We start from the raw sequence: 24,616 nt of genomic DNA, 5'->3' as shown, positions 1-24,616 counted from the left end.
TTACTTTTGTGTTGAATGTTTATTTTATAATATATTTACCACCAATGACAAAAAAAAAAAAAAAAAAAAAGGCGCAAAAAAGATTCACCAATCAGGCCTCCATGGTAGAGTGACAGGATGTATATGGCAACCAGCTTGAATTTAGAGACAGTCAGACTGGGAAAAACTAAATCAAAATGAGTGTCAGTACTTATGAAATACTGGATTAATAATCTAAAAAGCCGTGTTTGCCAGATCATTACGTGCTAGTGTGTAGATCTTTAAGGAAAATATACAGAAATTTATATTAGAATAATTTTGTAAGGCAGGTCCAATTAAGAAAAAGTGAAGGGGTGTGATACGTTCAGGTATAGATCTACCAACAATTGTGTACTCCAGTCTCCTCCCTGTCACGTTTGGCAGTATTGTCTTGGGGCAGAATCGGGAATGTGTTTCTGGTAGAAGCAGAGAAAGGCCTCTAAAGGTGTTACAGCGGTAGTGCAGCATAGATGTATCTACTACACTAAATCCGATCTTGGTCTGCATTACAGTCATAAGAGGCCACAAAGTTGCCAGTGAAGATGTCAACCTTTCTTACTCCAGTAAGACGTCCTTTGTTTCCCGACACTAGCTACAAAGACACAGAAGGCGCATATGATCTTGTTTTGTTTCTAGACTTATTGCACCTGACCCCGGAGGGAGGAAAAACAATCACCATGTTGTTCTGGTGACCGAAGCGCTCTTACAAGCTAAACCTGCACAGAGTACCTTTCTACCACTTATTTGTCTGACTGTAACGTTTTTGGGGTTTTTTCCTGACAGCAGGGAATCGCATGACATTACAAGGCCTATGGCTAATAGCAGGATGGGAGAAGGAGAAAAATATGAGCTGATGGATTGATGAATGGAGGGACTGAGTGCTGGATGGAGCAGCAGACTCTCTGGACTCAAAGTTTGTATCTGTATATCACCAATCAACATATTCTGTTCCCACGTGGGGATGGTAGTTTCAAATGAGCTGTGCAGCAGGAGCAGCCGTGTCAACACGCAAATTATTCTTCCGCTCACCTTTTCTTGTCTTTACTCTTGTCCTTGTCTCGGTCTCTTCCTCGGTCTCTCTCCCTCTCTTTCTCCCTGTCCCGGTCGCGGCCCTTGCGCCGACTCCTGTCCCGCTCCCGGCTGTTGCTGCGGCTCCTTTTGCGGCTGTGGCTTGTTCGGTGGCCGCGGCTGCTGCTCCTGCTGCGGGACCGTCGGTGGCGAGAATGAGACCTGGAAGAAGATAAAACCGCTGTTAGCATACAGAGGCCGCATCGGATGAAAAGATTTTCCAAGTCTTGCCACACTGGATTCAGGTCTGGACTTTGACTAGGACATTCTAAAATGTTTCTGGGTAGAGTACTCGGTATCTGGAGTCTATGTTTGCTTTGAACCCAAAGCAGAAAGACATGAACACTTTTAAATTATTTTTTTCTTATATAATCTATTTTGTTCTTATAACACTCACACTTCTTAATTTCATACCAACCTAATATAAATACTTAAGCAAGACAACCCATGTTTCTTTAACCCTTTTCATTACATGTGACTCCCTGCTGTATTTTTAAGTTTCTACTTGAGTTATTTTCTGTATTTATTTACAAAAAGGCCATAAATCATTCTGTCCAAACGTAGTTAGGGCAGTTTCATCAACTAGATGTTTGTGGCAGTAGTGACAGGGAACAAAACTGACAAACAAGATGCGTGAACCTGGAATTTGTAGATGCAGAACAGAACAGGTAATGTTTCGTCGGATGATTTTTGTACTTCACAGAGAAAACTCTCTGAGCAAAACATATTTCAGTGTAATGAAGACTTGCAGCTGGGTTTTTGGAACTACAGCAGACCTTAAATCAAAACCAAATTGATGAAATCTACTCAAACACCCATCACAAAATTAGATCAGCACTGTATAGATTGCATTATACTATCACAGCACAGTAATGTTTGCATCCTTTAAACCACAAAACGATACTTAATCTGATCAAATTTCCCAAGAGTGGAAGGATTCATCTTTCATTGGATGGGTGTAATAATAGTTCTATACAAACCAACACACCATAAAACACACGCGCACACACACGTACACGCAAACACACACACTGCAGAAATGGAGCCAATTAGAGACGGGCTTAGAGGAAGACCTGTCCTCAGTATTGATCCTGACGCTGGACCTCTGGTCTCCGAGAGATTTACAGTGGAAGATTTACTTTGTTAGCTGTAGCACACAAAAATTTATACACTGATTTAAACAGCAGAGAAAAAAAATCTAAAGTAACTTATGTGCAATTGCAGCTAAATGATCTAATAAACTCTATTTATGGTCACAGTACATAACACAGACATGCTGTATAAATATGAGTGTTTATGTGATTGCAGTTTGTGTCTCGAGCACATTGTGTGCTTGTGCGTGTGTATGCGTGTGTGTGCTGTGTATCAAACGGGTTCTGGGTTGTGGAGTTGGGGGAGAGCCATGATTGGTTGCCTCGGTGGAAATCGGCAGCTGAGATGCCGTTATTTTCCATCATCTATCATTTTATTGATTTGTCTATAAAAACAGTCAAACCTGCTGTCCGCGAGCTTTATTGCTTTCCCCCCTTTATTAGTTTGCAGTTTGGGACATCCAGAGCTGTCTCTCTCCCAACAGAGAACTAATCATTTTCTTCAGACACCTGTCACCACCCTAACAGACAACACTCTGACAACTGTTGCAATCAATTAGGCCCCGGCGATCCTGATCACCCGAGGGCCACTGAGGCGTGTCAAAGTCACTCCGTGAGGGAATCTTGGGGAAAAGGAAAAAAGAGGATAAAATAAATAAATAAATAAAAAAAACTAAGGCACTTTTTCCAAAGTCACTGATGCCCAAGCAAAGAACTTTCTTTTTAGAAGTTAAAGTCTCAAAACGATGATTTTTTTTTTTTTATTATATTTTGACTTGTTTTGTGCAGGAATAAACCACTGGATCAAGACGTTAATCCTTAACACACAGTGAGAAATACATTATATCGCAATAACTTATCCTACGGTTAAAAAGTGAGAAAAAGTGACAAGGGTTAGAAAGCAAAAGAGAGGAGAAAAGCAACAGCTATGAATCTGTCATTCGTTATCCACTTTATGGACTCTTGATGATAATTTTTGGTTGGTGGATCTGCCCTCCATTCGGACTGACTACGAACTGGGCCAGCTTGGCCCGTTACAGTTTGCTTACCAGTTATATGTTCAAGCATCTTGAGGTAAAAAAAAAAAACCCATGCACAGCTTTTATTTATGGATTCTACTTCAGCTCTTAATACGATTCGACTCCACATCTTGCTGAACAAACTCCTGCACCATCTTAATCTTGAGGTTGCTTTAGTGAAATAGATTTTAGACTTTTTACATGCACAGGCCGACAATCGGAGCTTGCAGTTGACACTGTTATAGTCAGTCTGCTGCAGTAGGAAGGGATTCATCATGGACCTGCTTTTTGCCTACTTTGTGAAGTGGTGTGATGAACATTGCCTGAAGCTGAATGCCAGAAAAACAAAGGACATGGAGATAGAGTTCAGGAAAACGACCCACCCTGCTGTACCAACAATAATCAATGAATCTCTAGTGGAAACTGTGGACAGTTACAGATGCCCTGAAACAATCGTGGACAATTCAACTTCGACCACAACACTGCAGCAACTTGAAAGGAGGGCCTAAAATGACTATTTTCAGTGAAATCTGAATCGTTTTAGCTTTGATAAAACACTCCCGTTTTTATGTTGCAGATCTTTTATCGAGTCTGTTTCAACATTTGGTATTACTGCTTGGCATGGCAATGTGTCATTGAAAAATAAGAACAGTCTGTTCTGTCTTATTAAAACGGCCAGCAAAATAATTGGCATTCGGCGGCGCCCCATGTATGATATCTGGAACAGACAGATTGTGGAAAAAGGTCAAAACAACCGTAGCCAGCAGAGACCATTCCTTTTAGAGAAATTTGTTCTCTTTCCCTCAGGTCAAAGGTACAGGTTGCCGTCTATAAGGTCCAATCTTCCAGCGCCAAGGTTGCCCTTTGTCAGCGATTTTGCTCGTAACCTTAATGGATGGAAGTCCTAGGTGCAGCCAAAGTGTTGAGGGGATCCGATTAGGAGTTTACGTGGCCTTATGATCGGGTCGCTCCTTTGTGCAGATGATGTGGTTCTGTAGGCTTCATCAGATTGTGATCTCCAGATTTCTCTGGAGCTCACAAGCTAACAGCATGCAGATTAATACCTCCGAATTCGAGACCATGGTTTTGAGCCGGAAAAATGCAGAAAGACCTTAGACCAGGTTTCAAAGATTATTGTTAAAAACAACTCTGTATAGTGTGTTTTTCTTTCCCACTGGAAGCAATCTTGACTTTGTGCTTCTTTGCTTATCTGCGTTTCATTCCTGGAGCAAATCACAGATGAAGCTATTGCTGCCATTACCCATGTGTAGCCTTATTCTTAGAAAATGTGCGTCTAGCTTACTCTGTTTTGTTGATAGACAAAGCAATTGTCAGAGATTGCTGACATAAACTCTGTGAATTCTTTTTTCAAGAGAAAGTACACTCGTCCCTGCGCTCTTGCGTTTATTTGTGCTTCTTTTCTTAGACTTGAATATCAGTGTTTTTCAATTCACCTCACTGTTCTGTCACTTTACAGCTGCTTGGGGCAGAAAGTATACCACTTCCCTTAACAAGCCAAGTTTTGTCTGAGGATTCTTTCTCTAAAAGAGAGTGGTTCATTAAATATGCTTGCTAAGGAGGAAAGTTTGCTGCATCGTCAACAGATTTATGAAATCAGCTGGTTTCCCTAAGACTGCTTCTTCACTGTGCTATTAATTGATTGGACCAAACTGGACTCCAGATAACCAAATATAAATGGGATCTGAATAATTTGCCTGGAAATGACATTTATTGTAAATGTCTGTTTTACAAATAAACCGAACTGTATCGAATCGGTGGTTTAGTATTCTGCCCAGGCACACTTGGAAACGTTAACTGGAAAGTTTAAGGCTCGAATCAGCTAAATGCTGATCTTCTCAGGATAATAAACATAACGACACATGTGATTCAGAGGTACATGTGAGAGTGGTCGCAAGAGATGTGATTTATAGTGTTTAATGCACTGCACACAACTTGACAAGGCCAAAGTCAGAAAATGAGTTCTAATGGAAAAAACATGAAGAGAACCATAAATGAGTTAACATTGTTTGTGTATGTTTATAATCAGCAGTACATGAGGAAAAATGCAACAAAGCCACAGAGTTCCAAGTCTGAATCCCGTATTTACAGCCAAGCAAATTTTGGCCAGGAGCAGAGGAAGCAATAACCCCAGTTCAGCTTCTCCGCTCTTGTTCTCCCTTCCCTTTCTCCGTCTGATGGCAACACAAACATCCCACTTCTGGGGTGTGCAGCAAATTAAATTTACTGTAGTTAATAGAGTGAGCCTGTGCTGCTAAATGTCAATTTCCTGACCAAGTCCTTCCCCTTGGAGAATGATTAGCTAATTTGAGGCTGGGAATAAATGGGCTAATGCAGGACACACACAGATAAACAGCCCCAGTTGGACCCCATTCCAAGCTCTTCCCCTACTTTACATTTCATTGGCTTTATTATCTCCAGGGAAAATGGGTCCCCCTATGACCTAAACATATTTTCATTTCTAATAAAAGGCCCTTGCTGCTTGCCCCCACATGCAACCCACCCACATACACACGGCCCCTCGCAGCCTTCTACCTCCATTCGTTCCTCGTTTCATCGTCCAATCCATTATATCGGAGCTCTGCAATTGGCTGGGACCATTTTCCTGGTGAATTATCAATAGAGTAATTATGCTCCATGTTGGGAGCTGGGCTGAAGCTTATCGCCGCTGACCCCCCACGGCGTGCAGGGATATGATCCCTCACCACGGCCTATTGGGGTAATTATGTGTCCGGGTGTGAAGCTGGATGGTGTGCTGCCTTTATCTGTATTCTATTTCTGTTTTCATTGAAAATTGGACATTAACGGCAGCCATGCGATACCCACTAGTGTCAGATACAGGTGAGCGTCTCCACTGGAATCTGACCCCAGCCAAATCATTATTCATAGTACATCATTTGGCAGAAACAGACGGATCGTCCGAGAACCGTTCCTCTAACCTTATCTTCCCCCCATTCAATGCGGTGATGGACAATCACTGTTTTATTTTTACCCCAAACTGCCAACCCGGGAGGGGAAGACAATGGTAGGCTTAGCTTTAAATTATATGAATTCTGTAAAACATGGAGCTCATCTCATCAGTGATGATACCCAAAGGAGCTAGCATGCCCATTAAGCCAGTGTGCCACAGCAGTGTTGATGTCCATGTAACTTTAACCCATTTCCATCTTGGTAGTCTCTCATGGCAGCCTGACTGACGAATGATTAGCTAAAAAGCAGGAATGCACTTCCGATGTAAAATGATGGCCATCTTGTTTTCCTGAATGAAAATGGCAGCAACAACAAAAAAACACTTTTTATCTTAAATCTTACATTGTTTTACATTTGCATATTTAAAGAAGCAACTATAGGAGTGTCCTTAAGCAAAGGTTTTCATTTTACTAATAGCTACAGCTTTTTAAAGTTTATGTTTCCTTCAGCAGGTACTGGAACACGAGTGCTAAAGTAAACGGTTGTCATGGAGACTTGATGATCCTGTGCTGCAAATTTCTAAAGGTTAGATTAGGTTATGTTAGGGATTTTGCCTTCCTTACCATGATCCTCTCTATGCGCAACAGCAAAATAAACATTGTTTTCCCCAGTTCCAGTCATTTCACACTTCTGGTATTTCAAAAGGTTCAATATGCTGTGTAACTTAACTAGCCTCTTAGCCATTTAATAGAGAAACAAGCCCACAATGCCCCAACAACGGGGTGCATTTCAACATACACTGCAGAATACAAATTGAATTCATTTGAACAGTCCATCTGGATCTTGAAATCTCCATTTAAAATACAGGAAACAACAGGTTCCCAGGGTCTTAATGCGGCGTCTGTATTCGGAAACATCTGGTTGTTCAGATATACTCATATTTACAAGCTATGCTGCATTTATCCATCCTTTCCATCCTGACCTACCTCAGTCTTTGTCTTATTGAGCCAGTATAATAATACTGGTTCATGTCTATAACAGTGTTCAGTAAAAGCCATATGTGGATGTTGGTGAAATAAAAAACTGAAAAAAAAATCTGTTGGTATGTATGCACTAACCTACATCGACGTTAAACTGGCATTTTCCCTTGAAACTTTATCATTAATGACAGACTGAGGGGAAAAAGTGTCATTTGGTAGGAACCTGCTCCAAGTAGAAAGCGGTTAAGAGTACAGGACTATTCATGTCATATGAAGGTAGATCAATAAAAAGAAGGATTTGAAATGCATATGTCCTGAATGCTTCTGGAATGAAGAGGGTTAAAAAAAAATCAAGAACAGAATCAACTGGGAAGTCCCAATGTGAACAGTAAATATTTAGATCTAATTGTTGGACAATACAGTTTATTTTACCAGAGCAACACAGACTAATAAGTAATCAAAAAGTACCCACAAGCCACATGGAAACTACCGAAAAACTCGCCAGTCAACTTTCCAAGCAGCTGATTGAAAAGGAAATGAGTCTATTAAATCTAAGGCGATCCACGTTTGAAGAACTTCATTAATGTGCCGTTCCCCGTCGAGTTATTTCCTGTGACGGTGGCTCGCAGCAGCTTCATGTTCAACTAAAAAGTGACTTTCCTTTTTCTTTTTTTTTCTGCTGCCATTTCAACGTATCTAAAAGCACCTTGAGTGAGCAACGAGCATTTCCTGCTGCCAAAAAGACGTGGAAAACAGCTGTTCCCGCCTGACGCTGCCTGCTGAATGGAATGCAAATATGTTAACCATCCAGAATTTATTACTTTTGAGTGCTCTTCAAACGCAACGGCAGACACAAGTTTAATTTATGATATTCCTCTAATTATGAGAGCTGTTGAAATCATTTCCCAAGCTGCCTCCTCCCTCCGAGCAGCCGCATTATCTGTTCCCCTGGTTCACAGAACACGCACGCACTCTGGCTCGGCTCCGTCATCCGCCGCGCACGGCTCTGCGAAAACATAAATATAGCTCCGCACGCTAAATAACACGCCGGGAATCACTGGAAAGTAGCTGACTGTGAGCACAATTAACACAGCAAAAGATGGAGCATGAAAGATTCGGAGAAACATTTTTTTTTTATTTTTTTTTACTCCCCTCTCTCTCTTCGTTCACCCCTCTGCTTCATAAAAGCGGTGTTTAGATTTGTCATAATCTTCAGTTTGCTTTTAATTTAGCAGTCGTCAACACAAACGTCTGCGATGCCGCGAAGCAGAAATGAGACCCCATGCAGGCCACCCACTCGCTGTGTCCCACCAAGGCACACTCACACAGTCAGATTCAACCCACAAGCCACAAGGTCAAGTCATTTAGCAGAGTTCAAAGGCCTTCAAAGGCACCTCAGATCTATATGAACCTACAACAGTCAGCCAACGATGAGGGAAAAGACGACGTTCAGCAGCTAGACGTGGACGACATCTGCATGCTTGCATATGCGCACGAGTAGGTGTGTGTTGTTAAATGCTGCATGCGTACAATGCCCAGCCACATACGACTAGCATCACTCCTCGTCGCAATCCTAAACGTGACAGTCTGGCGCGCCCCCGCGACCCCTGACCTCCGTGCAGCCGCAGCTCGACATGACACCCATTAGCAGCTGGAGTTATGGGGAAGGGTTTTCTGTGTGGCCCGGCTCAGCCGTTCAGTCCAGACACGAGGTCAAGTGGAGGTCTCTTTCTCAACTAGGTGCTAACTTGCCAACTCTCTTACAGCCACTCGCGCAACCATAACCCACTTTTTTCCCTCCTTTCCTTCTCGTGCGCATTAGGTGTAGAAACAATTAGATACTCTGTGGTCGAGTCAGGAGAGAGCTGTTTTGGTTCTCAGCGCCTCCATCTGCAACTTAAGTAGTGGGCCAGAATCTTGTGGCATCATAACTAGTAAAAAATATCAGCTTCACTGTGTTTAATTTGACTCAACTCAGTTCAGTTTATCGTATTTATAAAGCACAGTTCTCCACGATGCATTTTGGTGCTGAGCATAGATGGATAAAATGTAGAGGGTCTCTACACCATGGCTGTATTTTCTAGATTTTCTCTAGTTTTTGAGCATTTGAGTGCAAAATATCGACCTCGAAACTGCTTGAATGTTGGTTGGATTATTTTACTCATTAATTCCACAAATTAGGAAGCAGGACAATCCTTAAACCAGCTTCTAATTTTCAGAGTGTGGTGTCATCAGTCTATTTAATGTACGTTTTTGGCAGCAGCACTAGTTTAGATTAGCTCTGTTTCAAAATCTAAAACTAAATGTAGATTTTTCAAAATAGAGATTGTGAACTTTGGTGTTTATTATTTTGTTTGTTAATTTTTTTTTTTTAAAGATAGTTTTAGAGCTTTTCTGGCGATTTAGTCTATTTTAAGGTCACTTGTCGAGTTGAACTTGAATCTAACGCAGACTGGTAAGCAAAAAGACAGTTTGTGTGAATACCATGTAATGCACTGATATGTAAATTTGGGCCAACATCGATATACAATATCAATATTGCTGTTAAAATGAAGCAATTCTACTTATTATTTATATATTTCACCACACTTTTGACACTTTGAAAAAAACGGCAACACTACCAACTCCCTACAATCCTGTGTGCATCACTATCACTGCCTCCTGACCAACCTCTTTCACTCTCCCTGCAGAAACAAACTGCAACAAAAAGGAAATAAACATCATTTGTTAATATCGGACTGATATAGATACCAAAACATTTATCAGCCAATCTTGATATTAGGAATGATAGTGATAGTGCAATTAGTCAGATAATTCAAAAATCAAAACACCAATGGGTAAAAATGTTTACGTGCCGACGTGACAAATCAATGATAAAAGTAGTTTTTAAAAAAAATATAAACCCATTTTCTTTTAGACAACAGAAGAAGAAAAATGCTTTGAAAAACTTTATTTTCTTCCAGACTTAACCAGACCAGAAAACAAAAAACCAAATTCCATACATCTTAAGAATGTGCTGGTATGCTCCAATGAGACGCAAAGAAAACAGGTGAAGGACAACGGGAGGACTAAGCACTGAAACGAAGGGATAGGAAAATAACCCTCGACGTGGCAGTAAAGAACAAAAATAGAAAAAAAAATAGAATAGAAAAAGTGATTCTGGGTTTATGGAGAAGACAGAGCAGACAGCCGTGCTTTTCACATCAAGCTGGCTCCAATTAGCAGGTGTGCTCTCAGACACTCACTGCCCCCCCTCCTTCCTTCACTATGGTCAGGGAAGATGTATTTTTCTGCCTTTTATACGCATATATTTATGAAGTGATAGGAGATCTAAGGGCCTTTAGCATAACAGCCTTTTACTGTTTAAATGTGGGGCTGCTCGGGCCCCGTGTGCTTAAGTGATTTAGAAACCTCACAACTCCGGTATAAGAAAAATCATAAACGCTGAGACAAACCATGTGGGCGGACTGTAAAAGGCATGGAGGAACAGGACGACAAAAAGCAGGCACACATTCCACTATTAAAAGGAAACTACACTTAATTAAACACCCAAGACACAAATGGAGTAGCGCCCCATAAAAAGCGAGGGGGGGTGGGGGGGAAACAGAGAAAAGAACAGCGGCAATAATTTTGCCTCTAAGCTGGAATAACATCGAGTTGTCTTCTGACAGAACAGAGACTTCCCTCACAAAGAAGTTTCAAGAAGATCATTTTTGTTTCCCATACGCTGTCAAGGCTGAACAAGGAGGAGAGGAGGAAAACACACAAAGAAAAACCAACAAGTGAATAGCGAAGAAAAGGCTCCCATCCTCAGAGAGAAAAGCCCTCTCCTCTCCAATAAGGCTCTCACTTCACAGACCATATAGGGCGGATTTTAGCTTCTTTTCAAATTATGAAGGGGGGATTTCTGCAACGCGAGAATCCGACAACATACCGCCTTCGTCTGAGCAGATTCAACGCACTTCTACTAAAGATGCACGGAGAAATTGTCCGGTGACTGGACTTGGATGGTTTAGAACTTGATCGGCTCTGATTTGAAACAGTGAATGCACCGCACCCGAACAACATAGGGTCCAATTGACAACACTTTTCTGTCTCGAGGTTGTTACTGAGTGAAAAAGAGGATTAGCTACTTTTAGCATCAAGGAGAAGTTCGAAAACAAAGTTTGGAAGCACACAAGATCTAGGAAGCTTCTAGGAAAGAAAATATTTTCCATGGAGGAGTGTAGGCTCTTTGTTTCTGCTCCCTCTTTTAAGCAGGCAGTCAGACTCCAGCAGAAAATAGGAAGCTGGAACATACTAGATACCAAAGTTTTATTCATGCTACTAGCTGTACAGGGAGTACCCACAGCTGTTGTGTTCTTTGAGCCAACAAAAGATATAAGTGAAAGTTAAAAATGTGAACTGTGTACTTATTTTCTGCTTGTTTAAAAATAAGAGGAATTCTGTTTTTCTGCAGAGCTGAGACACAGACTGCTCTCTTGCACACAGTGTGACATCACCTCTGCTTCTACTATAAATAACTAATAATTAAGAGCAACAGGAAAGCTCATCCATAGTTAAAATTCAAAAATGTTTTCCCTCTTAAATGCTACAAAGAAAACATTTTTATTTTTGAAACAATCTTTAAAGAAAAATGTAATGTTTTTTGCACCTTAGTCCCATAAGCCGAAAGACTGGTATGTGTTTTTAGATTTCCAGTGATGCAGAGAGACATGGCTCCATACGTTCTGGTTGTTTTTGAGAAAATTGTTGTTTTATTTTACTGTGCAGAATTGCATTCAGACATAAAAAAAATGTCCAGACAACTGACCAAAAAAGTATTTTCTTTTTAAGAATTATTTTGAAGAATCAGAAACAAATCAGTAATAAAAGCTCAGAGCTTTAAAAAAAAAAGCATGTATGTCTCTAAAGATAGTAAAAATGTACTTTTTTCTTCATTTATGCCCAAATATCTTTTATACAAACAAACAAATTACTGCAGCTTTAATATTAGCCATTTCATGCATGAATTATGATCCCTTGTGTCAGGACTTTTTTCAAATTTTTTTTTTCTTAAGGCATAAAAAAAAGGTAGGGAAAAAATGTGTAAAAACAATTTTTTTTATTTTTTTTAGGTGATCAATTGTAATTTTCTCCAAATACAAAGTTGTTATTTGAAAAATACATCAGTAGTATTGTTCTTTAGGGGTTATCTGATGTCACAATATATATTTTTTTTTACCTGCAAGAGTCGTCTACAGTAGAAGGAGGGACCGGGTCGGTCGGCGTGCTTTTTTGTCCGTCAGCCATATTGGATTTAACAAAAATAATTTCTTGCATTTGCAGCTGATGGTCAGTAGTTGATGGTGTATTTTATGATGCATTAGTGTCCATGTCAGTGGTCTGTGTGCATTTATGACATAAAAATCCACAAGAAGCACAAGAAAATGTCTTTTAGACAGCTGTCCACTGTAGAGAAAGGGTTAAGCAAATCCTTAGACATGTATGATTCCATAACAAGTAGATTGTAGTTATTCTAATCCAAATGAGAAATGTTCATTTTATTTTGGTATGCGAAATCTAAAGAAGAAGTTCAGCAACAAATTTAGTCTGTGTTAAAATCCCAAACCAAACCGGTTTGACAAAACTGTTCACTCCATTTAAAATAAGCATTTTTTTCTTCATTTTAATGCCAAAATTGTGGTTGAAATTTCTCAACCTTGGCACCGACTCTTTCTGCTGTTTGTACAACACAATACCCGGCCACAGCTATCTCCTCTTGCTTCTCCTGTCCTCTGCTCAGCCAAACCCCAACTGGATAGACGGAGCAAAAAAAGAAGGACAAACCTCAAATATAAAACCCTCATGAGCACACCGAGAAAGTGTTTCATTACTTTCAAACCGACTGTCAAGTCTTCTAGTCAAGACGCACATGATATTCATTTCAGCTATTGATTCTCCTTTTTTTTTTTTTTTTTTTCTTTCACAGCTATATTCCCAAATGTGAGAGTGAAACCACATGTTGGCGGGTGTGTTTGCGTCGTGCTTTGCTTGTCCAAAGTGACCTGACAAGTGCAGGCAGTGGTTTCATTAGCAGGCAATTTGCTCTCGAGTTGTTCAGAGGGGATAAAAGGTGTGTCACAAAGTTGTTGGGGTTTTTTTGTTTTTTTTTTGGCAACACACACGCCTCTGCTTAGAATAAGTTAAATTAAGTACTTGGACACAGAAACCTACACTAGAGATCTAAACAGTATTTTTTTTATGTCAAATTATATCAAAACCTAAAAACAAAATGCAAAATAACTTCCACGGGTGATCTGATACGCATCATCCTTTGTTGACACACTTTTTAAAGGATCAATTTACAGCTACGTTGTTCAAATATATCAACATATGAGTCAGAACATCTCTCATCAGCTGACCGAAGAGATTAAATGAGATTTTAGGGTTTTGCTTTTTTCATTACTTTCTTTTAATTCAGAAATTGGCATACATTGTCTCAGTATTTGGTAGAATTGCCTTTTTAAACTCTATGACTTGGGGGGAAAAATCCTTCCTCAAGATGTTGTTTCAGAATTTGTACATTGTTATTTCTTCACAATGCCAGCTTTTTATTGAGTTCATGAGGCCCACCTGGAGTATGATCAGTTACGATTGTGTTCTGTTCTGACCTTATATTTAGAAATATAACAATATCAACAAGGCCAAGCAGCTGACTTTTAAGTTCACCAGACAACAGGACGTCTCAATAAATTTAATTATTTCTCCCCGAGTCCTTTTGCAAACGGTAACCTGCATCTCATTTATTGCTTTTGGGGTGATGGCTTCTTCTTCTTCTTCTCTGAGCCGCCTTTCAGCTTATTTCAACTTAAATGACTCACTTAAGTCTCTGAGTCTTTTGTTCCAAGGATTAATACACACAATTTGCAACCAAACGTTTAGCACCTTTGTCACAACCCAGTCTCCTTTCCAAGCAGTGTTATGTCTGAACAATCCTGAGGGTCTGTTGAACAGATGAATGTGGATTTGGACATTTTACCCAAGGATCAGCCAGACTTGTGGAGGCCCAGAGTTCTTTCCCTGATATCCTTTCCCAATTTATTTTGACGCTTCCCTGCTGCCACACAAGAAAGCAGAATATCTGAGGTTTGCCACAATTTATCTCAAATGCTGAGAGTTAACCAAACAGAAGCTCGCAAATCCATGAATTATCATCCAGGCATCCTCAAATTGCTTAAAGGCTTAGTAATCTTAGTGTATGTAAACTTTTAACTTTGAAAAAAAATAAAGTCCCTCATGTTATTCTGGCATTTAGCAAATAGAAATAACCGTAGCAATCCTAAGACAAAATGTGGCAGAAGTTTAACAGTGGAAAAGGTTGTCTTTTCATGCAATGCATAAAATAATATCCGTCTCCTAATGTATGCATATTAGAAAGTTAACACTTAAGTCTGTGCCAGGGTCCTCCGAGTGTCGGCATCCATATGGTTGGAGCCCCAGCGTGAGCAGCTGACTGAGGTCGGTCCATGCATGCACTCTCAGCTCCAGTCTCAGAGGACTGGCTCAGAACCTGGCCACCAAATCACACACAGCGCGTAAACACAGCCTACCGCCCCTACTTTGTGCACATCTTTAAAAGTATAAGAGCCGCACGCGCGCGGCGGTGTTTATCTGCGCATAAATTAAGACCAGAGGCATTTCGATTAAAAGACGGGAAGACGGGCCGGGATAAAATGAAAGTTTGGTAATTGAATACTTGTCGGGGTGACCTCGGAACGCGCCGGACCGCCGATGACCTGATGTCCTGCTGGGAGACTGACACCAGGGTCCGATGTGCTGGTCCGACTATAAGTGGCAGGCAACCAGTGGAGACTCCCCCACACACACACACACACACACACACACACACACACACCCCTTCTCTTCACCCCGTCCGTGTCACTGTCTGCCTCGCTCTCTCTCTCTCTCTCTCTCTCTCTCTCCCAACCTTCTCCGCCCTGAGCGTTATTAGACCCAGGGCTCTGCCGCCGCTCCCAACAGCTCAATGACAACACACAGGGCCTGCCAATTAGAAATAATTAGACAGTCATTTCAGTGGCAAGTCTTTTTAAGTGCATATATAACGATGCAATGATGCTTATTAGCCGGTCTGAGCCAGCGAGGACCAGGGCCTCAAACGCTTTGGTGCTGGAGAAAATAATTATGCCAGTGATCACAAAGCAAGCTGCACATCTCTGTACTTCACCTCCACGCGTTTCAAAAATCCACTTCATTAGCTCCCGTAATTAATCCTCCATTAATTGCAGGAAAAACCCAGTTTACCTCCCTTCGTTTCTAATTATCATCTTATAAATAGTTATGGTTCTAATTAATGTGTTCATTAGGCAGGATATTTCTCTCAAAGCCTCGCTGGGAGCCAAAGGTCCAGCTCGGCTCTCTCTGAAGCCTAACCAGCCAGAAGGTGAGGCCATCCTGCCTGCATTTGCTTTTATTTTACTACATTCAACCTCCTAATTGGCATTTAAAACCCAATTTGGAAGAACTTCAAGAAGCTTAAATGGGAGCGAGAGACCGAGAGAAGGCTAGAAGGAGGCAGAGAGAGACGGAGATACATTTGGTGTTCATTTTCTTTCTGTTGATCCGGCCAGACGGACGAAGCTTTTCACTGTCACAAAGTAGACGCAAGAAGGGCGGACTGAATGTTATTAGTCTTTGGCATTCTGGAGGTTTCATTTCCAAAACAGGGAAATCTGCCTTTCCACAAAAAAAAAAGAAAAAAAAAAGGTGGTATTACAGATTTCTACTAGATTTCAGTTATCAAAAGAACAAGATTCTTTGTTTGGTGAACAGATGTAAATATATATGGGCACCATGTCTGGGACATTTCAGTCACAAAGCTTTTAAAAATGTTATATTTGCATTATTTGAGACGCGGTCTTGAAAACGTCTGCCAGCTAATGAATTAACTGGCCAATGTTTGAACTTTTGAGGACATTTTGTCACTGGAGATACATTGTTACGAAATATATATGTGGTGATTTTTAGACAAACTAAATATTAGCCGATATTAACAACCAATATTTATTTTCATCTTATTGTTAACAGTTTCTGAAAAGGGAGTGAAAGAGCTTGGTAAGGGCTACGTGTCACGTCACAGTGATAGTGAAGTAATTGAGTTTGTGGTAAGTTTCACTGAAGCAGTGGTGAAGGGTTTTTTTCAGGGTGTCAAAAGTAAATATTTGTCATCGGCCAAAAGAGTGATGTCGTATCAGATATCATTATTGGCTCAAACGTTCATAATCATGCATCCCTATTTCACAAGGTTGGAACAGAGAGACAGAGCAATGTTTGAATTGTCAAGACGGTCAAAAAGCTTTATACTGTTTTAAGTATAAAACATAAACCAACAAAACTAACAATGCTTTTCTTTAGCAGGCAGCAACATAAGCTAACAACCATATAGTTGTACTGCCTTGTTTTTCTGACAAAAATCTGTGTTCCCTACCAGTAATTTAAAGATATTTCTTTTATTTAGGGACAGAGTTGCTATTAACTAAGCTTTACTTTAAGATGATAATTCCAGACAGGATTAGAACAAAAGAGGGTGCAGAATAGGATGTGAAGCTGAGCTTTGTTTGAGTCCATTTCATTTGATAACCTGCATGAGAGGAGCGGCTGATGACTGTTGTGAGGTGAACTTTCTGTTTGTGTGTCTGCGTGCTACTCGCTGCAGACTCTACAGCTAGGTTGCTACCCGAGGGAGCGGGCCGGTGTGTTGTGAGCCTGCAGGATGCAGGAGTGTGATGGGAGGGTGAGGTGAGGGAGAGGGGGGGGGGGGTGAGCTTGGCAGAAGTGAGAAGAGAGCAGAGGGAGGGAGAGGGTTTCCTCTGGCGGTGGAGGGGAACACTGCTCGCGGCGAGAAGGGGATGAAAGAGGCTGTCTGTGTCAGTCACTTATTCCTCCCTTTGGTAAATAAAGGTTTCTGACAACAAAGCTGAGCAGCGCTTGACTGGCCTTTACAGCAGATAAATAAAAAAGACAACACAGAAAGAGAGCAAGACAGAGAGAGGGAGGAAAAGAGAGGCGCAACAACAAACGCGTTCAGATCTTACGACTGGAAGCATGTTGATTTTTATGGAGTAGAGAAGACGTAGCTGAACCAAACCAGGTCATCTTTCAGTTTAAATCAACCCTCTGCAGGTCCGGTAATAGGGGAAGAAGGAAGAAAGGGCAGAGTGTCATCTTGTGGAAAGGGGAGAAGAGAAGATGTTGAGAGGCCATGGGATAACAGACAGTTGGATAAAAAATAAAAAAATAAAAAAAAAACACGGTCAGGAGCTCACTCTTAAATTCCAGTGTTGCAAGAATCCAGCACACTTTAGTTCAATGGGAGATGAATATACACAGGTGAAAACGCTATGACAGAATGTGCATCCTAAAGAAGATGTAAGCTTTTCTACTATTCCTCTTGATTTCATTTTGCATCCATAAGCACGCTATTAAAGCTAAAGGTTCTCCTGAAACAACAAAACCACATAGAATCCACTTGTCACATCTTCAAAACACACTCAGGGCTGTTTCCTGGTGAAGCCAGCAACACCCAACGCCACCTGCTGCACTGCATTCACACACTAATCTCTGTGAACGAAGATACAAGGGCCACAAATGTACCAATATCTCTCTTCTTACTTGGAAGGACGACTGGTGATCAAGGCCGTAGAGGTCGCCTACAATAGGGTCCTTCCCCACCGAAGTTCAGCCTTCTCACACGTCCTTTTCTCTCTCTCTCTCTCTCTTTCTGTGTGTGTGTGTAAGACCTTGTTGCACCACCCTTCGGTTCCTCACCTCAGTTCTCCCCAATCCCAAGCAGCCCAGATGACCTTGTGCACTCTTCATGTCGGAGCAAGGCAAAAAAAGCTATCTAGCAGATGTACGACACCTCATCTCATACAGGGGGAAAATTGCTGTGTGAAATAAATACCAGGTCATCGCTCAACTGCATGTACACACACACTCACACTCACACACGCTAAGAGCTTTACTTTGGCCTCGTACGAGGGGCGGGGCTGGTGGTGTACAACAGTAACTTCGAAGTCGATATGAAAAGGGGCCTTTGTCTCAACCTTGGCGTTACAAAGCATCACCGCTTTAAGGTATTTGATTAACTTTACCGCAGTATAATACTTTTTAATCTCTCTCCTTTAACCAGGCCCCAGTTGTGAGTCTCACACGCAGGTGTCTGATCCAGTTTCCCGGGTGGAGTGTTTAGTTTGCCGTCTCCCCAAAGGGAAACGCCGATAATTAAAGGTTTCACTCTCCTTTGACTGCAGAGAGGTACTCCAGTGTTAGCGGGGCCAAACCCTGACTCCAGCACTCTGACCTGCTAACTCAACACAGCCCTGAAATATTAATGAAGCAAATTGGTGTTGTCAGCTCCCATGAAGTAGATGCTAACCTATGAGCACGTGTGTGAATACCCAACAAAGGATGATGCGCTCGGCTTCTCCCCGACTGGTCAAGCGGTGGGTCTGTTGCGCCAGAGATTCCTACTCTCTTAGCGCCATTAGGGCTGCGGTGAAAAAGCAACCGAAGAGATTGACTGACTGAGCCACACACGTTCGGCCCCTGCTGCGGTTGCCGTTAACAGGCGAGAACTACGGCACTCCGGCGTGCTCACCTAAAGACGAGCCTGTGATCCGGCTGTGATGAGAGGCCGTGCCGTCTTTGTTGCACCGATCAGATCACTGTACGAGGCAGCTGCCACGATCCACACTGCTCTCCCCCAGCGGACTTTTCACTGACACCCCCGTATGAGCATGCATTCATGGAAATCTGCACATACGTGCATAGGCTCAATCACCCTTCCACAAGCAGGCCCGTTACACACACACACACACACACACTGCCTGATATGCCTGCTCACATCAAAGAGAATAAACATTAATGGCAAATAGGTAATCTGTTCCTCTTGTCTGTTTTACATTTCAGGGCAAGATTGACTGCCTCTGGGGGACCCGGCGCTTCTCTGATTGAGGGCAGGAATAAAAGGAGGAAGGGAGAGAAGAGAGGCAGGTAGCTCCAATAAATAGTAAACGCATGATGGAGCATTATTCTTATTTCATGGATCTTTCTATTTTTTATTGATAGGCGAGGGATCCAAAAGAGGGTAATAAGAATCCTCACTTCAACCCGCGCCGGCCGGCCGCGGTTCTAATCTTTCCTCCTGGTATATTCTGTTGTGGACGTGATTATTCCCATTTCTTTTGAATAATATCCCTCTCGAGTCCATCTCCTGCTCCCTACGCCGCTCGCTTTCCCAACTGAACCGGCACTTTTCCCCATTCTCCCCTAACTTTTCATCTCCTCTCGTCTCTCCCCTCTCATGTCACCGTCTCCCAGACGCTCCTTCGCATTCTGAAGGTGGAGCAGGTTCTGGTGCGCGGCCAGGTGCGGGGTGGCAGGCGGCGCCTTATATCTTGTCTAAGTATCAATCACAAGGTCCTGTCCACTCAATCCTCCTCTGATCCATCAGAGAGCCGCTCACACAGTCTCATCCGCACATGCACGCACAAACACACAGAGCCCTGACAAATGGTGGTCACGGCACCGAAGCATTGTGCAACATCTATTAAACTTATAGGGTGTTGGACAGGCAGTGTCCAACGTAGATGTACAGGCTTGAAAATTGCAAAATGTCTCCTTATAAAATAACCCTGTTAAGTACTGAAAGGCTGGATAAAGTTTAAACAATTAAGAAAATCTGCGTACTAAGGAGTAGACAGCTAATATGTAAACTGATCAGATTACTGCAGATTAGTAAAAATATCACTAGGTTGACACACAAAATGTTATGACAAGAATGTGCCAGTTAACAAATCCCAGGTATAGCAACAACAACAACAAAAACTAAATAGTGATTATAATGCAATGACTGTTTAAAGGAAAGAAAGACTACTAAGAAAGACACTTAAATTTGCCGCCATTCCACTTTCCTACAATTTAAGACATTTAAATGAGATTCTAGAAAAACTGTTGGAGTGGATCCAGTTTAAGAATTAGTTTAGACAAAATGACAATCTTGTGTTTTCCAAATAACCAATCCATGCAAAAAGACAGAACATTATTTTGAGGAAGTAATCCTTTATAAGCTTTGACTTAATTAGCAATCAACTTTTTCGGAGAATTGATTCTGATACTTAACAATTACCACGGCGATTGATAAGTTAATCGTTTAAAGTGGTAAAATTGTGCATGAAAGCATAGTGCCAATCACAACAAAAATCTGACATATTGCTGTTTAAGCTACTTATTTTAAATACAAAGTGCCATGAATAACAATATTCCTTATGAGCGTCAACAGTAAGTTCGGCTTACTACACTAGCAGGAACAAGTTGTGTTAATTTTTGGCTGGTGTCGTCTGTGTCAGGAACCAGGGATTGTTAGCTGATCAGCAAACCGCTTGCAGTGTTGTTTGTTAGAACATGCTAGCTTAGAACGTGGTCACGTTAACTCTGGTCAGCATGGCATAAGAGCGACTCATTAGAACTGCTACTTTTTATTGAATCAATAGTTAGCATACCAGCCTCCTGCATTCAACCCTACATGGCTGAAGGTCCACCTGCTTTCTGATTAATTTAGATAATTATTACTTGACCAGTTGGGAGATCTCAAATTGAACTTTAATCATTAGACATTCAGTTTCCATTAAGTTTGGAAAAACAATTAAACGAGATGATGCCAAAGGCATCATAAAATTGCAAATTTGGCACCTTTGTCTCGACACACACCGACTACACGAAATGAGGTAAATCACAGGTGACACGTGTAATGTTCTGCCAAAATGTTCTTCATTTCTTTACGTTTTACATTTAGGTGAAACACATTTTTAGATACACCAACAAGTACGGCGAAACAAGAAACAGTGTGACAGCAGACAAAAACAGACAAAAACCACAAACGTTTTAAACCTACAAACTGGAGACGCCATCACTCATCCGCATGAATTGATAATTAATGCTCTCGTTTTGCACATCCCTAACTCCGCCTCACACACTCCCCCCACCACCAATCCCCAAAACACACTCCCTCACTAACGTCGGCCAGTCCACCTGCTCCTCGCTCACCATTAAGCCGATTACACAACGGAGCCCTCCTAATCACAGCACAGCGTTTTGCAAACAGCGACGTTCACCGTCGTCCTAAATCTCCCCAAATCCCTTCCACCTTTCATCCCGCGACACGCCAGTGATGCCACTTTGCACCGACGTTTTAATCGGAGGCAGTTCCGCCGAGTGACGGACTCACCGCCGCAGAGAGTTGGGAGACACAGACGCTTGAAACAAAACCACTCGTCCGAATCCCCTCAGCGGTTGCAGTTCGTCGCTTATTCTGTGGCTGGAGAGTGGAAGTGTGGTGTCTTTTCATGACACCATCATCCACACGTGTCAAAGCGTCTCTGTTGCATAATCCATTCATCCCAAAATCTCTGTAATGAAGATATTAAATCAGTTTTTCTCTTTGTGATTAAAATGATCTCTGCACTCCCCCGCAGCCATACACAAGTAAACAAAGGGCCTCGCTCGCGCATATATTATAACAACCTTTCCCTCAATTGCGCATCTGTGCATGTTTTTGTGTGTTTCAGAGTGGTCGGTGTGTGTGAGGGATTTAAAAAAAAACAAAAAAAAAACAGAACAGTTTACTGGTTCATTAGCAACAGATTAGTGATGCTAATGACATGGATCACCACACACAGAGACGTTCTCTTTATGTGTCTGAAAGGGATACGAGACTCGCTATTAATTATTACTTTATTTTACCGGGAAAGACCCATTGATTTTTGAGATCTCCTTTACCGGTGTGACCTGAACAAAAACAGCACTAAAAGACATCGAACATAGAATTTCTGCAAAAAATAAAAATAAAAAATTGAAACCTAAGAAGAAAAATGTCCAAAGAATTAATTAAACAACGTAATCAATCAAAAGCAAGTTTTTTTCCAACTCAGTGTGAGTCCTTGGCAGCATCAATAGGAAAAGATTTCGCCAACATATATAGTATGATCCTACACTTTTCTGGATAATGAGTCAGAAGTAAGGGTGAATGGATTGCAGTTTTCTGGCCGAGCGCCGATTACCGATCTTTAAAAAGCCTGACCTGCAGATTCAGATTCTGGCAGATGCCATATATTTTTGTCTGAAATATTGTTAAATATAGCAAGAAAGTTGCTGAGCTGGAAACAGCGGCGGGTGACTATTGATAACTGCGAACGTGCAGACATGACCCGGTCTGTCAGTCAAATCTCTCTCATGGCAGAGTAAAAGAGGACAGCGGTTGATTTTTAGATCTTTGACAAGTTAGATAAAATCAATCAATAAGATCAGCTTCACATCAAAGTATCGGCTTATCACTGATCTCCCATAATTAAAGAAATCGGGGCCGACTTATCAGCTAGCTGATTTATCGGCTAGCTGATTTATCGGTGCGTGCCTACTCAGAAGACCAATGAATAATTTCATCTTCGCCCTGACAATGTAGATCATCCAACAGCAGACAGCCGTGGCCCTGTGTTTATGTGTGCGTGTGACATGTGTGAGCAGGTGTGTACACATTAGTTTAGCATAAATAACTGTGTCCGTTAGGGAACAAAAGTAGTGAAATACTAGAATAATAATGATCACAATTTGCATTTGTATGCTTCCTAATGTTGTAATTGCAGTAATGTCTATGAGCAGAGGTGTATTATAGTGTAATAATATTAGCATATATGCTGCTGTTTCTCTTGTGTGTTTGCATCATCCACACTTGCCCACCTGCACACACACACACAGCCAGGGCAACAGAGACTGCATGCACACACAACTACGTCCTGCTGACACGTGAGGATCCATTTGCTCATATCTGAAAACTTTGAAAATAAATATAAAATCATGTGTTTTTGTTATGGTCATGTTTCAAAAGGGAATCCCCCCCCCCCCCAAAAAAAAAAACCTTTGGCGCCATTTCTCATCTTCCTGGCTTCAAAGGTTTAAAGCTAAAACACAGTCAAATGTCCTACCTTCTGTCCCGGCTGCGGGATCTGTGTGAGCGGTGGCTTCTTCCTTTGTCTCTGTCTGCACTTCGGCTCCTTCTCCTGCGAGACAAACTCTGGGAGGAACTGCTGCTGGAACGCCGTCTTCTCCTGAAGCGGACACACGACAACCCGATTCAGTTTCATTCTACTTACTGCTTCCTGTTGAACTACAACAACTCTGCAGAGGAGTCTCGTTGCAATTCACAAGTTGTGGGCTTAATTCCAGTTATTTCCACATTTTGGTCTGGCCTTAGGGAAGGCACATTCGTGAATGCAGTTGGGAAAATGTTGTTTTAGTGTAAAGTGCTTTGCGTGGTCAGAATAACTAGAAAGATGCTGTTAATATTACACGGTTTTACATTTTTTCACAGATAAAAACCTGAAAAGTGAGCCGTGCGTTTGTATCGAGCCTCCTTTACTCTGATATCCCCAAATTGAGCCCGGTGCGCGCAAGTGTGGGAATGCTGGAGAGATCCACAGTTTAGATGGGAGGATCTGTCAGCAGGACAATTATTATGCCTACACTCCAAAAAGTTAGGCTTTGAAATAAGAGTGGCAAGAACAAAGCCTTTGCTGAAAGAGAACAAACAGAAGCTCAAATCAAAGTTTGCCACAAGCCATGCAGGCGATACATGAACCTGAAAAATGGTGCTCATGTTCGATGACCCCAACACTGAACATTTTCACCCTACACGCAAAAACAACATGCTTTGGAGAACAACTGCTGCACGTCATCCAGAACACACCATGCCCATGGAGATATTATGTTGCTGTTCTTCAGCAGGGATAGAGAAGTTGGTCAAAGATGAGAAGTTAAATGGAGCTAAATACACGCGAGTCCATGAAGAACATTTAAGAGATTTTTTTATTATTTTTACTTCTACCAAATGTTTCGACCTAAAAAGACAACTCTGCGCGTTTTGTTTTATTCACCAGTTTCCTGCAGCTCATGTGAAACTCTCCCCTTCCCTGAAAAACACAGGCAGCATTCCTTTTCAGCAGCTAATTCCAGAAGTAAGCAGCTCTGATAGCAACTTTGCATTAGTAAACACTCTCATCCATGGCCCAAGGCTGCAAAACCGCGCTGGCTGCACTACAGTTCCTCCACAGGGGCCCTTTGGTGCTCTTTAATGCAGCTACAGCAGCGTGTGTAGTGCCTGTTTTCCCAAACACCGCTAACACCATGTTTCTATTGATATCGTGAAGTAGGAGGCATTGACGAGGGTGAATGTAAATGCAGAAACCTCCGTCCTGTACTCCACAAACAGTTTGTGCAATACTCATTATCTGAAGTCTCTCCTTTTGGTTCACTAAAGCAAAAAAAAAAAATAAAATAAAATAAAATAACCAAACCTTCCAAAGCGCATCTTAAAAAAAAAAAAAAAAAAAAAAAAACACTACCCCCGTGGGGCCCCAACAAAAAAGAGAAAGGGGGGGGAGGGTAACAAAAAAAAAAA

General features: G+C 41.6%; 1 long non-coding RNA gene across 1 annotated transcript; it reads right to left on the bottom strand.

Annotated features, from left to right (window-relative positions):
* Positions 1 to 1,180: 1,180 nt before the first annotated feature.
* On the bottom strand, positions 1,181 to 23,274 carry LOC106941129 (uncharacterized). The gene is made up of 2 exons (XR_001423273.1): positions 23,145 to 23,274; positions 1,181 to 1,248 (listed from the first exon to the last, which is right to left on the bottom strand). It is a non-coding gene; the product is annotated as an uncharacterized LOC106941129 (long non-coding RNA).
* Between the last annotated feature and the right edge of the window lie 1,342 nt (positions 23,275 to 24,616).

Source organism: Poecilia latipinna, unplaced genomic scaffold (genome assembly GCF_001443285.1).
Source record: "Poecilia latipinna isolate Pla-1442-1.1 unplaced genomic scaffold, P_latipinna-1.0 Scaffold3510, whole genome shotgun sequence".
NCBI classification, from domain to species: domain Eukaryota; kingdom Metazoa; phylum Chordata; class Actinopteri; order Cyprinodontiformes; family Poeciliidae; genus Poecilia; species Poecilia latipinna.
Note: the sequence above shows the minus strand (reverse complement) of the source record. Positions and strands in the feature narration are given on the sequence as shown.